Raw genomic sequence first — 15,562 nt, 5'->3', positions numbered from 1 at the left:
ACCCGGCCCGTCGCGCGCATGCAAGCTGCGAAACGCACAATCTTCTGCAAACGATGAGACACGGTTTTTGCAGCTGAATGTGCTCGCATGTTACAGACGCACGTTAAACTGAACACAATCTGTAAATAGGGTATTGTCTTTACGTAGCCGTGGTCTTTTGATTGGATGTTTACCAAGCAGTGGCGGTTAATGACGGCCAGTCCTCCGCATATGACACCTTAATTATTTCATTTTAATTCTGCTACCAAAGCTACTTTCTGTCGTCGCAATCGCCATATACCATAAGGAATTTTAAATCATGAACCGCCGGCCGCGGTGGTCTCGCGGTTCTAGGCGCGCAGACCGGAACCGTGCGACAGCTACGGTCGCAGGTTCGAATCCTGCCTCGGGCATGGATGTGTGTGATGTCCTTAGGTTTAAATAGTTCTAAGTTCTAGTGGACTGATGACCACAGCAGTTGAGTCCCATAGTGCTCAGAGCCATTTGAACCATTTTTTGAAATCATGAACCGTAATTCCGCTGGTCTCCTTTTTTTTTGGTTTTCAACTCTGGACATATTTTTCACTAAGGAGTTATTTGCGACTCTTATTGTCGACGTGTCGATCGCTGTTTTATTATCTTCTGATTAAGGGTGTCAGGCACTGCCTCCCATCAACATACAAGTTAAAAATACAAAAGTGAATCACAAATGGATCCTAGTCCTGTGAAATAAGGATTAGGAACCAACTGTCGCTTGCGTTTGTAATTTTAACAGATCTGAAGGTCTGTCACAATGCTCGAAACCGATGCTCAAGATATAACAAAACAGCAAAAGTTAGACTGAAAGTAAGTGTACTTTAATCTGTTTATTCATATTTTAATTGTTTGCGAATTGTGTTCCTGAGGTGGAGGTAGACGATTAGTTCAGCATTGGCAGTTCAAGGCAGCAAAACGAAAGCCAAAGTTTTCATTTTATGTTCAAGAAATCGCTCACGAAGCAGAACCGTACCGTCATTTGACCACCGGGCATACTCCCGCACGGACGACACAAAAATGAGCATATCTGGCGTAGAGAAACAACTGAAAGATTTCAAAAGAAATAAATCATCACGAAGATAAGAGACTACAAATTAGCGCTCATACGGAGGCGTACAGATAATCGTTCTTCCCTCGCTGAATTTGTAAGTGGAACAGTAGGGGAAATGACAGGTATGATACAGGATACACTCCGCCACGCACCGTACCGTAGCTTTCGAAGTATCTATGTAGAAGTGGATGTAGATGTAGAACCTAAGGAAGTGCTAAAAAAGCCTAAAAATTAATATGCGGTCTATTCAGCTTAGTCGGCACAGATTCCGAATCAGCTTGGTTCACTTCCCTGTGTCACGGCTATTAAGAGCCGCGTTGACTGCTTCACTCTCTGTTTAGGTTAAACTCAAGACAAAGTTCTTGAAATTTCTACTGCAATGAAAACTCTAGTTGTGCTCAGGACTGCGGACTGCGGATATAGATTACATTAGAAGTTAGAAACAAAACTGGTAGAACACAAGCTGGTACAACCGTTTTTTAACAGACACGCAGTTATTTACTATTAAAAACAGTCTTGATCACGATTTATTTGTCAAGGTGACCGGTTTCGACCACTACTGTGGTCATCTTCAGACCATTGAGTAGGAACCTCTTTCTGTTGGAGAGTAGTGATTCTCCAACAGAAAGAGATTCCTACTCAATGGTCTGAAGATGACCACAGTAGTGGTCGAAACCGGTCACCTTGACAAATAAATCGTGATCAAGACTGTTTTTAATAGTAAATATTTGTAAGATATTGATCACTGCCTCTCCCGTAATGTATTCAAAAGATACTCAGTTCTCTGAAAACTATCGAATGCGACGCGTAGTGTTCAGATATCCAATTTCTTTGCAAATTAAGGAGCTTTCAACCGATGAATGTATTTTTCTTGTTGAACATGTATTTCGACAAGGCGATAAATACACAGGTTAGTGCAGGAGGCATCTACTGAAAAAGTTACCGGAAACAGACGTAGCTCATCGTTATAAGGTTTGTCGACTTATGGAGAAATTTCTAGAGACAGGCTCAATATTAGATTCCCAACTAACTGGAAGACCAATTAAACTAAACGAAGAGAAGTTGTAGGAAATTTCTCACTCTATGCTACAGAGCCTGGTAAAATCATTGCCCTAATTGGCACAAGAAAAGGATATCGAGCTTCTCACCGCACACAAGGCGGTTAGAAAAATACTGAAACTGCTCCCATATAGAGAGACAGCAGTGCACGAATTGAAAGACACATATCGTGGAAAGTGAAACCGTTACTTCTAATGGTTTACATCTCTTTTAAAACGCAATGCTGCTTTTCTACTTGACGTTACCTTGTGTACGGACGAGGACTAGATCGAGCTCTCTCATCATGTCAACACACACAAAAAACAGAGAATCCTCGTACTGCTCTTGAAACGCGATAGAATGACTAGAAAATATGAGTACGGGTAGCCGTATCCAGTGCATTACTGAGACATTATCTTTGATGAAACTGTGAACAGTAAACGTTATTGTTTATTTGTTTGATAATTCACGATTTCATTGACCAGGTAGAAAAAGACTCACAGTTTCAACAAAATGTCGCTACTGTGGACACAGCTAACACAGCTTTTTGGGGGAACGTATATTCTCAGTAAATCTGTGGTCCCGCTCGTCCTCCGGTACTCACTCAACCAGACTTACTTCTTTGCGGTGCAGCAAAATCTATAGTACATCACAATCTCCCACGGCCGCTGTGTGACTTAAAACCTGAAATAGCTGCGTACCTGCGAAGATTATCGTCATCTGTTCTGCAGAACTTGTTTCCCAACAAAATTAAGCGGGGTCAGGCATGTATAGCCGTCCGCGAACGTCATTTCCAACATGTGTTTCCGGACACCCTGTATAACCAATCACATCGGGGAAGAGACTTCACACCTTCACAGCATAGTCATTTCGTATGGCACAGAATACTGAATTGGAGACGTTGCCTATGAAATAAATGTAATATTCGCGGAAGTTGTTTTCCTTCACCTCAGATAATAGCGTTTTACATCTGCTTTCTTTCTTGTTACAGGTTATCACTCAAGAAGAGGCAGCCGGGTATAGGGGATTCACTCACTCAACGAGCTGCAGAGGTGGAGAAACCTGGTTACTGGTAAGTGTTATTGTCTTTTGCATATGTAATAGAAACATCCTTTTTACTTGTAGCGATATGTGGACTTGTAAGTCAACAGGGTGAAAAGTATTTAAACCGACAAACTCTGGGAGGTTGTAGGAGACATCAATACAAATATATTTCCATAATGTCATTTTTTCCTAAGAGTAGTATTTAAACCGGTAGAGGAAGATTTCTCTGGCGACAAATTAATTAAACCAACAAACACTTTTCCATTTTCTTATGGCCAAGAGACAACACATTAAGACAACCCAATTTCAATTACAGTAAATTTTCAAAACTTCATACACTGACACGTAAATAAAGGTTACACCGTCGGATCATGTTCTGTCTGACACGGGTATCCTGAATTGCGGTTCTAGGCGCTACAGTCTGGAACCGGGCGACCGCTACTGTCGCAGGTTCCACTCCTGCCTCGGGCATGGATGTGTGTGATGTCCTTAGGTTAGTTAGGTTTAATTAGTTCTAAGTTATAGGCGGCTCATGACCTCAGACGTTGAGTCGCATAGTGCTCAGATCCATTTGAACCATATCCTGAATTGTTCCTGCTGCTGCTACTATCCGGACAACCAGATCCTCTTCTGATGCAACAGGAGCTGCGTAAACAAGGTTGCGCATATCTCCCCATACAAAAAAGTCCAGATCGGATATATATGGGGATCGAGCAGGCCATGGTACAGGATCACCTCTGCCAATCCAATGTTCTGGGAACCGTCGGTCCAGGAATCGAAGCACACGACGACTGAAATGTGCGGACGTCCTGCCATGTTGGAACCACATGCGTTGTCTTGTAGGGAGCGGGACGTCTTACAGCAATTCTGGCGAGAAAATTGTAATAGTGCCGGCCATTTAATGGCCTAGGTAGCAGATACGGCCCAATTAAAGAGTCCTCAACAACACCGACCCACACATTAACGAAGAACCGCACTTGATGAGCGCTAGTAAATGTGGCATGTGGGTTATCCTCACTCCAAACATGCGAATTGTGCATGATGAAGGCTCCATCACGCCCGAACGTTGCTTCAACGGTAAACAACACAGAGGATGGAAATGTAGGATGCATTTCACACTGTTCCAGGTACCACTGCGAAAATTGTGCTCTGGGTGGATAATCAACTGGTTCCAGGTTGTGGACACGCTGTATGTGAAATGGACGTAACAACTGCTCTCGAAGGACTGTTCTTACATTTGTCTGTTTCGTCCCCATGTTACGTGGAATTCTACGAGTGCTGATTGAAGAATCCCGCTCCACATGCTGCACGACAGCTTCCTCAAATTGCAGCATTCTTACCGTGCGCCGGCGTCCCTGTCCAGGTAATCTGCTAAATGCCAGGTCTCTGGCAGACGTTGGTACACAGCAGCAAATGTCGTATGATGCGGGATACGGTGATTAGGATATTGTTGATAAACCCGCTGTGAAGCTCGTCCGTTGTGATGCGCTATGTAGTAAGCACCAACCATATCAGTGTACTCACTTCAGGTGAATGGCTCCATTAGTAAACAGAGACAATGCACTAGTACACTGGTGGTCAGCAGTTGCCTACAACTGAAAAGCGTAATACGGCCTCCTCCGTTTTAAATAATCCTCATAGGAAAAATGACATTAGGGGAAAATATTTGTTGTGATGTCCCATACAACCTCCCAGAGTTTGTTGGTTTAAATACTTTGCACCCTATATATATTCAGTCGAGAGCAGCTTGATACGTCCCCACAGAAAAATTATAAATGAGTGTGCTTAAACTGACACACAATATTTTTAGCGCAACGCAATCTGAAAATCTGAAAATCTGAAAATCTGAAAATCTGAAAAATCCCTACAACAGAATGGCCCTGACTAACAATAACCTATACCTTTCATGAATCACTTACCTCACAAAAATCTTCGTTACTCGAACTAGTGCAATACAGCCAGCGCCACTACTGCCAGCTAAATGAAAGATTCTAACTACTGAAGGGACTAACTACTGATAGGTGTAGTTAGTAAAGTGAAAGATTTTGATAGAGAACAAACAATGTATTTACCTTAGTAGTGTTCAAAAGTCATAATATATATAGCAGTTCATGACATCCAGTCTTACAAATGTACTGTCTCTGATGGACACAAGTCCAGATCATCCGCTCTCAAAACTCCGCCATCTCTCTCCCCACATCCACCACTGCCGGCGGCTCTCCTCCAACTGCGCAACGCTACGCGCTGTTAACAGCCAACTGCCCAACACTACAATAGCAAATTCCAACAATGCCACCCAGCCACACACGGCACACAGCACAGCCAGTGATTTTCATATAGAGGGCTACGTGGCGGTGGCGTTACCAATATAAGAACCTAAACAGCCTACTTACAAGCTTTATGGTACCATCACAGATCTATTAATATTTTGATGGCGGTGTGTTTACAAATATCTAAGTTTTTTCGTGATATGACTTACACCTGGACCCCGACTTGCCGCTACTGCCATCTGTTGGAAAACGGCGGAGCAAAGTTATAGATTTAGTAAATACCATTCTTCTTGCATCCTTTGAAAAAGAAATGTGTGCCAAAAAATAGTTTTTCGTTCTGTAGTTACTTAGGCCAAATGTTGGTGCTGGAAACGGAGAAAGGGGGTGGGTGCAGGGTACCAGATAATATTGGCACTCAGGGGTAGCCGTCTCAGAAAAGTTGGGAGTCACTGGTCTAGAGGCCAGCGGATGCTCTCTGTTCTGCGGGTGTGTCCTCGCGCTGATTCTCTTTGGCGCGGGCGTTTAGCGGCGCCGCCTCAGAGTCGCGCACGAGCGGGATTTGCGCGCGTGGGCGCCCACGTGGCAGGTGGACGCGCTGTGCAAAGCGGCCGTGCTGTGGGCGCGCCACGGCCAGTGGACACGGCCGCTAATTACGAGTATTTCGCTGAGGAGGGCGCTGTCCGCCCCTCACACACACACAGCGCGGGACATCAAACGGCTTGCCGCCCGTCGCAGTGCGCTGCAACGCGAACCAGCAACGCGCCCTGTGTTTGGCCGTCGACAGACCCCGTCTCCGCTACCAGACCACTGATAGCGATGCGCAGCAGTTCTGTCTGGCGCAGCAAAGTTCGCCAACAGGTGTGACAAGCAATATTAGTACAGGAGAATGGAATAGGAAAGAAGTCGAGTGTAGTGTTACCAGACATACCCTCCACCACATACCTGATGTAACTTGTAGAGTGTAGATATACACAGTCAGGCCAGCTCCACAGGCAACATACATCTTGGATTTCCTGACAAAATATTATAGTCCCACTGTCATTCCTAATATGACAGGATGATTTTGCTGAATGTGTAAAAATTCTAAGAAACGTTACTTGAGATGATGTTGTTATTGTTGTTGTGGTCTTCAGTCCCGAGTCTGGTTTTATACAGCTCTCAATGCTAGTCTATCCTGTGCAAGCTTCTTCATATCACAGTACCTACTGCAACCTACATCCTTTTGAATCTGCTTGGTGTATTCATCTCTACGATTTTTACCCTCCACACTGCCCTCCAATACTAAATTGGTGATCCCTTGATACCTTAGAACATGTTCTACCAACCGATCCCTTCTTCTAGTCAAGTTGTGCCACAGACTTCTCTTCTCCCCAATCCTATTCAATACCTCCTCATTAGTTATATGATCTACGCATCTATCTTCAGTATTCTTCTGTAGCACCACATTTCGAAAGCTTCTATTCTCTTCTTGTCCAAACTATTTATCGTCCATGTTTCACTTGCATACATGGCTACACTCCATACAAATACTTTCAGAAACGACTTCCTGACAAGTAAACCTATACTCGATATTAAAAAATTTCTCTTCTCCAGAAACGCTTTCCTTGCCATTACCAGTCTACATTTTATATCCCCTCTACTTCGACCATCATCAATTATTTTGTTCCCCAAATAGCAAAACTCCTTTACTACTTTAAGTGTTTCATTTCCTAATCTAATTCCCTCAGCACCACCCGACTTAATTCAACTACATTCCATTATCCTCGTTTTGATTTTGTTGATGTTCATCTTATATCCTCCTTTCAAGACACTATCCATTCCATTCAACTGCTCTTCCAAGTCCTTTGCTGTCTCTGAAAAGGAGCCCAAAAGAATGCGTCTTTTGGCAGCGATGTTGACCTGTTTGCCCAGGTGATGATAACTACACTTAGATTTATGTCGCTTTAGTTAATAAAAATAATATAACTGTTCCTGATGTAAATGAGATTCAAATGTTGCTTGACTGAATGTAGGTGCCGCTATTTAAATAACATTTCCCAAGTACAATCCGTCAAAGCTTAATGTAACGTTTGTTATTCTTCATCACACATACTGAATAAAAACTGGTGATTAAACCGGATGACATCGTTAAGCGAAATGAATTTAGCACGGGCCGCCAAAATACAGGTTGGAAAACAAGTTATATAACAAAAAAGGAAGAAAAACAGCAAATTTTCTCCGCTTAAATTGTTCCAAGTCACTTCAATACTATTACAAAAAATTAAAGAGTAATAAAAAAGCGATGCAATGTACTTAATTGTTGATCGGCGCTCAAATCAATAGAGTCCCACTAGCTTACTGAGTTAAAGTTAGACTAACTGCAAATAATGCCATGTCCACTCCAGCTTAACCTACAATAAATACAAGTTCCGCTAAACTGCTGGGGGAATAAAATGAGAGTACTGACTATTAAAGATTTTTCTAACTCCCACTGAACTATCTCAGAATATCTACAAATATTGAGACCGTTGTCTCCAGGCGCGGCCAGTTATCATGTGCCAATGTGCTACAGCACACGGTAAAAATAGCTCTAAAATTATGCTAATTCTCTTCGAATGCCAGCCCAAATCACAGTAATATTATGGCATTTCCGTTAGAAATCGATCCAGAAAACTCACTTAAACGTCGCCATTTCTCTTCGAATGCCTGCTAGTATGCAAATAAAATGGCCGAAAACATGTTTTTTTGTAGCGCTCTCTCCGAGATAACTCGAAACCAGTGTAGGGTGCAGAAATCATTGTCAGCCCCACAACAATAAACTCGGAGAAGGGACGCAGATGTCTATATCAATTTCGCATGCTCCAATGCGATGTCATCTCTTCCGGCACTACGTGTGCTACGTTACTCACAGTACTAGCTCGGCCTTTTTCTTTGAAACTCCGTGCAACGTACTGTGCAAGCGCGTTAAGGAACAGCTGCCATAATCTCCTAAGTGGGTCAGTGTGGTCAGGCCCAAACCTACCATCTCGCGTTGGATTTCCATTGGTTCCATAAGTTTGTTCATTTAATTTAATTCCTTGTGATTTTAAATAATCGATTATAAAATTCAAGTATACTTCAGCAGTTCAATTTATTCAAACAAAAATTCAGACATTCAATTTACTTACAACCCTTATAGGTCTTAACTACATTGTAACACACACGTCAAATTTTGCACATACCCAGCTGTTCGTCTCGGAAGAACTTCAAAGTTCCAAAAGCGAACGGGTCTACCATACCTCAAACCGACGTAGTCTTACTTCTGCAACTTCATCCATAATGTTTCCAGAATGAAATTTTCACTGTGCAGCTGAGTGTGCGCTGTTATGAAACTTCCTGGCAGGTTAAAACTGTGTTCTGGACCGAGACTCGAACTCGGAACCTCCATAACATTGAGAAAGAGGCAATGTGCCGGCTGGCTTACGTAAGTTTGGCACCTCCTTACCTGAAAATTCGTAGCACCTGTGTGAGTTAACGATTTTGACCGGTCACCAGCGTTATTTTACAATTATTTATATCATAATGCAATTTTAAATTTCGATGCGCCATTCACCTCTTGGTGCCTGTGGCCGGGTGGACATAGCTCCACATCCTGGAAGCTGGGGTGCACGTTACACTAGTCATCTTGTCCACCACTCTTCGTGAACTTTCAGCTCTGTGCAGGACCCACGAGATATTAATGTTGTTGTTGTTGTGGTCTTCAGTCCTGAGACTGGTTTGATGCAGCTCTCCATGCTACTCTATCCTGTGCAAGCTTCTTCATATCACAGTACCTACTGCAACCTACATCCTTTTGAATCTGCTTGGTGTATTCATCTCTACGATTTTTACCCTCCACACTGCCCTCCAATACTAAATTGGTGATCCCTTGATACCTTAGAACATGTTCTACCAACCGATCCCTTCTTCTAGTCAAGTTGTGCCACAGACTTCTCTTCTCCCCAATCCTATTCAATACCTCCTCATTAGTTATATGATCTACGCATCTATCTTCAGTATTCTTCTGTAGCACCACATTTCGAAAGCTTCTATTCTCTTCTTGTCCAAACTATTTATCTTCCATGTTTCACTTCCATACATGGCTACACTCCATACAAATACTTTCAGAAATGACTTCCTGTCACTTAAATCTAGACTCGATGTTAACAAATTTCTCTTCTTCAGAAACGCTTTCCTTGCCATTGCCAGTCTACATTTTATATCCTCTCTACTTCGACCATCATCAGTTATTTTGCTCGCCAAATAGCAAAACTCCTTTACTACTTTAAGTGTCTCATTTCCTAATCTAATTCCCTCAGCATCACCAGACTTAATTCGACTACATTCCATTATCCTCGTTTTGCTTCTGTTGATGTTCGTCTTATATCCTCATTTCAAGACACTGTCCATTCCGTTCAACTGCTCCTCCAAGTCCTTTGCTGTCTCTGACAGAATTACGATGTCATCGGCGAACGTCAAAGTTTTTATTTCTTCTCCATGGATTTTAATACCTACTCCGAATTTCTCTTTTGTTTCCTTCACTGCTTGCTCAATATACAGATTGAATAACATCGGGGAGAGACTCACTCCCTTCCCAATCACTGCTTCCCTTTCATGTCCCTCGACTACTATAACTGCCACCTGGTTTCTGTACAAATTGTAAATAGCCTTTCACTCCCTATATTTTACCCCTGCCACCTTCAGAATTTGAAAGAGAGTATTCCAGTCAACATTGTCAAAAGCTCTCTCTAAGTCTACAAATGCTAGAAACGTAGGTTTGCCCTTCGTTAATCTAGCTTCTAAGATAAATCGTAAGGTCAGTATTGCCTCACGTGTTCCAACATTTCTACGGAATCCATACTGATCTTCCCCGATGTCGGCTTCTACTAGTTTTTCCATTCGTCTGTAAAGAATTCGCGTTAGCATTTTGCAGCTGTGGCTTATTAAACTGACAGTTCGGTAATTTTCACATCTGTCAACACCTGCTTTCTATGGGATTGGAATTATTATATTCTTCTTGAAGTCTGAGGGTATTTCGCCTGTCTCATACATCTCGCTCACCAGATGGTAGAGTTTTGTCAGGACTGGCTCTCCCAAGGCCGTCAGTAGTTCCAAATTAATATGTCAATGAAAAGCTACTCACTAAAGGTCTTAACTTCGTCGTGTGCTATCGAGAGCTTGCATCCTTTTAAACGAGCAGTTAAGAAACATTACGAACGCGCCGCGGCCTGTATTTCTAGTGGGTTTCTTTGGCACTACACAAATTTAGCAGTTCCACACGGTCCCAGCCATGCAGATCCACGACCATCAATCCCTCCAGCCACCTGCCAGCGCGTACAAGTGAGAAGCGACTCTCGACCAAAACAGTCACAGACTTCAACTCAGTTTACAGTGTCTCGTGATACAGCATATGGCCTGAAAAGCGTTCCAAGGGAGGTACACCTACGTCAATGGTGTCGCACTAACGCATGTTACACCAGCCAACAATGCAAATGTATACTGAACCATCTGTGGTGTCACTTATATATCGTTTCACCTTCGTTTACCTGCAAGTTTCACTATCATTCTGACATTAGAATGAGAAAATGTGTAAACGCTCGACCATCCGTGCAAATGAACAGATGGATTTCTTAAATTACTTCCAGTAACTACCACGGTAGTGCTCCTACTGTACACTCTTTATTTCTGCCTTCTGCAAGTGAGTTCTCCGTCTGCAATGACTTCGATATCGACGTTAAGTTTAATTTTCACACACAGGGTGGTCTCACGCGTCCTTTCCGCATTATGGATGGATTGAGACAGTTCGTGCCTATCAGCGTGTAATATATTTACTGCTCTTAATTGTAGCATGTCTCCGTAAATATAGCTCGTAGAGTCCTGCACGTGTCGTATACCGCTTACTTTGCGCTGAATGCTAACGTTGAATTATTGACGTATTTTATAGCGTATTTCAGCATTCATTCATACATTGGGAAAGCGAGTATGAGGATAATTTCTTGAGGTTTTCGTCAGTGTCAGAAAAATTGGCTCCAACGATCCTAACGTTAAGCTAAACAAGGAATACTGTGATACTACGCTATGAGATTTGGATTTTAATGACGCTATCGCATTTTACAGACCATTAGTTCACACGCTTGGTTACGTTTGCCTGTACTTCACAAAGAAATAAGGAATGATTCAACACATTTCTGCTTTGCATTTGCAGTTCAGCATTGTCTTCTGTATCAAGACACTAGAAACTAAAATACGTACTTTAGGTAAAATATCGACTTCTTGCTATGGCAAGGTTATTAACGTAAGTAGAAGAAAGAGTTCTTATGCTCACCTCATGTGTTATCTGTAGCTGCGACATAATTCTGTCGCGTCTATTTCCCATCTATTTAACGAAACTTGATCTGAATATAGACTCGATAAATGTCCCAAGAAACTACTGGTTCTAACAATGGAGACGCAAGTATAAGACTACAGGATTCACTGGGGGACGTTTCAGTCACCATGAGCTCATCTTCGCGGAAATTACCTTACGTAAGGCAGCATGTCTGCGTGGAGGATGGTCATCGCTGATGAAGTCATTCGTTCCGTTCTTCTATTGAATACGGCGAGTAGGAAAAGCGTTAACACGATTCGACGTGGTCGTTGTGGTGTCTGACCGTTCTTTACGGTTCACCGCAAGTTTAGATTTGCATGTCATACGCGATCTCTGCGAATGTGTGTGGGAGTTGCAAGTACGTTTTTTTTTCTTTTTTTGTGTCGCTAGTAATCAAGAGTGAAGCGGATCGTTCTTGTCCTGCTGATCTGAGATTATTTTCTTCTGCCGACAGTTTTGCGAACAATATCTATAATTTTTGTCGTCTTACATCAACGTCCACACTTTGCAAACCACTATGAAATGCATGACAGAGGGTGCTTCAGGCAATAACTGTTATTAGGTCTTCTTCCCATTCCACTGAGAAGCATGGCTATCATCAACACAAAGGCTGGTTTGAATACCACGGTGTTTTGCTAGGCATGGTATCTGAGGTATTATGCTGATGCTTTCCTCCGACCTTCGAACTGACTCATCCATCCACCTATAGGAGGACATACAGGTTAAGATTTGATTCCAAATCACGGTGATGATCGGCATTTCTCACATTCACGAAAATTACTAGTGGCGAAGCAAGTGATAGATGGAAATCCTAGCACTTACGAGGAATCGATGTCAGACCCTTCGATCCGCAGTCTTGCACTTTACTGCAGTGTAACCAGGAAACATACAGAATTAGATACCCTGTACCATACAAATAATAGTATTAACGCCGCACTATGTATTTACTTGCTTTATTTGGGAAATACGCATGTTTTAATCCTTCTATTCAGCGATAGTGGAAAATTTTGTCTCTGGAAACGCATTATGCTTAACTCAAGGCCAAGTTGCTTGAATAAATAATCTGCTATCATCCACCCTATGACTAATTTCAGTTAACTCTATCTAAAATGGTACTGGATTTAGCTTCAGGGGAGATCTTATCGCTGAATCTGTAGCATGGAGACAAATTGTGTACCGCGCGGAGTGGCTGCGCGGTTTAAGGCACCATGTCACGGATTGCGAGGCCCCTCCATCCGGAGGTTCGAGTCCTCCTCCGGGCATGATTGTGTGTGTTGTTCTTAGTATAACTTAGCTTCAGTTATTCAAGTAGTGTGTAAATCTAGGGACCGATAACATCCGCAGTTTGGTACGCCGGTCGGGGTGGCCGAGCGGTTCTAGGAGCTACAGTCTGGAATCGCGCGACCGCTGCGGTCGGAAGTTCGGATCCTGCCTCGGGCATGGATGTGTGTGATGTCCTTAGGTTAGTGAGGTTTAAGTCGTTCTCAGTTGTAGGGCACTGATGACCTCAGAAGTTATGTCCCATAGTGCTCAGAGCCATTTTTTCAGCAGTTTGGTTCCTTCGGAATTCACACACATTTCAACGTATTGACAAACTGTGGCAGGAATGAAACAACAAAGATTGTATTCCTATATTCTACTGTTATACTGAGGTATTAAATATATGAGAAACTCCAAAACCTACTAATTTAGAGATATCACTATTTTGACGTTCATCAGTTAATTCATGAACCTCTACCACTCTGCGTTAGAAATGGTATAAAAAGTATTATTGAATAAACTCTTCTCAGTTTGGGTGCCTCGTCATTTCGAATACAACTGTCGAGCTTTCGACAACTGAAAACGATTTTGTTCATGTATGGCACCGCGGATGACTCAGACCATAAATGTAATTTTGTTTTTCCCCATTCTACTCAGTTTCTTCCTCCTCTTTTAGTAGATGTTTGCTCACGACATTGTGTGTGTGTGTGTGTGTGTGTGTGTGTGTGTGAGAGAGAGAGAGAGAGAGAGAGAGAGAGAGAGACAGACAGACAGACAGACAGAGAGAGTGAGTGTGTGTGTGCGTGTGTGTGTGTGAGAGAGAGACAGAGAGAGAGAGAGAGAGAGAGAGAGAGAGAGAGAGAGAGAGACAGCACAGAAAGAGAGGGAGAGAGAGAGAGAAGGATAAAAGGATGAAGGATCGGTCATGGAGAAGTGCGAGCGAGGACAAGGAAAGCAATATGTATAATCATGGGTGGAAGTAAACTTTCAGAGACAGAAATAACGCTTGGAGACCTTATGAATTGTGAAGATACAGCTGAGTACCTGCATTAAGAGTGTAATGTAGCTTTTGCAACGGTGCGTGAGGTCCGTCCAAGTGTTTACGTGAGTGAGGCTTGCGAATGCGTCCCTATAGCTGGAGGCGCGAGAGAACTTTTGTCCCTGCAGTTTGCGTCGGTAGCTGCAGACACAAGGTCGGAGTGGGACGATTGCGGCTGCCTCTAAGAGATTCGCGTATTGCGCAAGCAGGGGTGCGCCTCGTGAGGGGACACACATGAGGATCGTGGCGTGACGAGAAACGAGGACGCGACATTCAGTACGATGCTGTGCGTCTACCCAATCGCACAAACACAAAACACACGAACACACGCAATCAGTATAGGATGTAAGTGCAGCATTTTTGCCTAATATTCCATGCGTCATTCGATTTTGACTCTAAACAGCATTGTGTCAGAATGTTAACTTATCCATCTTAAGCAGAAAAGAAGATGGTAGTTAAGTCTGTGATGCGACATAATTGCAGGGCAGGTGGTGAAGTACATCGAAAATAAATTATATAATAATATCAGATGTAGTAGAGTGTGTGCCTTATTTTGTAGCATGAGCATCACCATCGAAATAGCTGTCGAGGCTACCGCAAAAATCGAACATATTTCGTATTTCAATTGACAACGGTATTCCAAAGAGCCAAAGCTACAACTAAACATAACTCGCAGGATATATTCGCAATCATGTGATGCAGCGTTCAGAAGAATACATTGCCGTCCAAGGAAAAAATTTTAAAAGAATTGCAATTGTGATTTCAAATAAAATTTCTTTTTTCGAATTCTGGAACTGTTCGAGTTCGAACACGAAAGATATGGTAGTTTGAACTATAACGATACCGCTGAGGTACGACAGCAGGTATGCATTCCACTTGTATAAAATAATGTGAAACCACAATCTCCGTCATGTTTTGTTATCACACGGGTTTCTCGCAAACGATGCACCATAGTGAGCTAGAAATTTTTCGCCCTTCTTACGGACATTTCTAAAAGTTGCGTAAGACATCATAGCCCTGGGATGTCATACGTTATAGGATTTATGCGAGTTTTATAGCCTAAAGCTCCAATATTGCTATTTTGGATGTTTTCCGTTGGCTCGCACGGAAGCTGGACTTGCTTAAGCAGATAATCGGGTAATGTTTCTGATGGCAAGATCTCAGTAGAACCATGAAAAGGGTGCAACAAAAAAGGAAAATCTTGACTGGACTTCTTAGAATACTTAGGAATGGAACTGACAATCAAAACATGTTAAATTTCTTTGTCGTTGCAAGCCAGTTGTGTTGTCTTTTGTGTGGTGGAAAATCTTGTGGATTTCTAAAATGGTGTAATGGGCTACGGAACTCACACAGAAAGAGCCGCTCCCTAATTAATGTTTAGAAAAATCGGTTCTGACTCGCCGGTCAGAGTGGCCGAGCGGTTCTAGGCGCTACAGTCTGGAACCGCGCGACCGCTACGGTCGCAGGTTCGAATTCTGCCT

At 42.8% G+C, this 15,562-nt stretch overlaps 1 protein-coding gene across 4 annotated transcripts in view; it reads left to right on the top strand.

The window, feature by feature from the left end:
* Positions 1-15,562, top strand: part of LOC126281458 (proline-rich protein 36) — a 795,503-nt gene that overhangs the window by 157,826 nt on the left and 622,115 nt on the right. For all 4 annotated transcript variants that reach the window (XM_049980446.1, XM_049980443.1, XM_049980444.1 and 1 more), the window contains one exon: positions 3,096-3,176. The gene's annotated coding sequence lies outside the window, so the exon portion shown is untranslated. The remainder of the gene's footprint in view (positions 1-3,095; positions 3,177-15,562) is intronic.

The sequence above is a fragment of the Schistocerca gregaria genome, chromosome 7 (genome assembly GCF_023897955.1).
Source record: "Schistocerca gregaria isolate iqSchGreg1 chromosome 7, iqSchGreg1.2, whole genome shotgun sequence".
Taxonomy (NCBI): Eukaryota; Metazoa; Arthropoda; class Insecta; order Orthoptera; family Acrididae; genus Schistocerca; species Schistocerca gregaria.
Note: the sequence above shows the minus strand (reverse complement) of the source record. Positions and strands in the feature narration are given on the sequence as shown.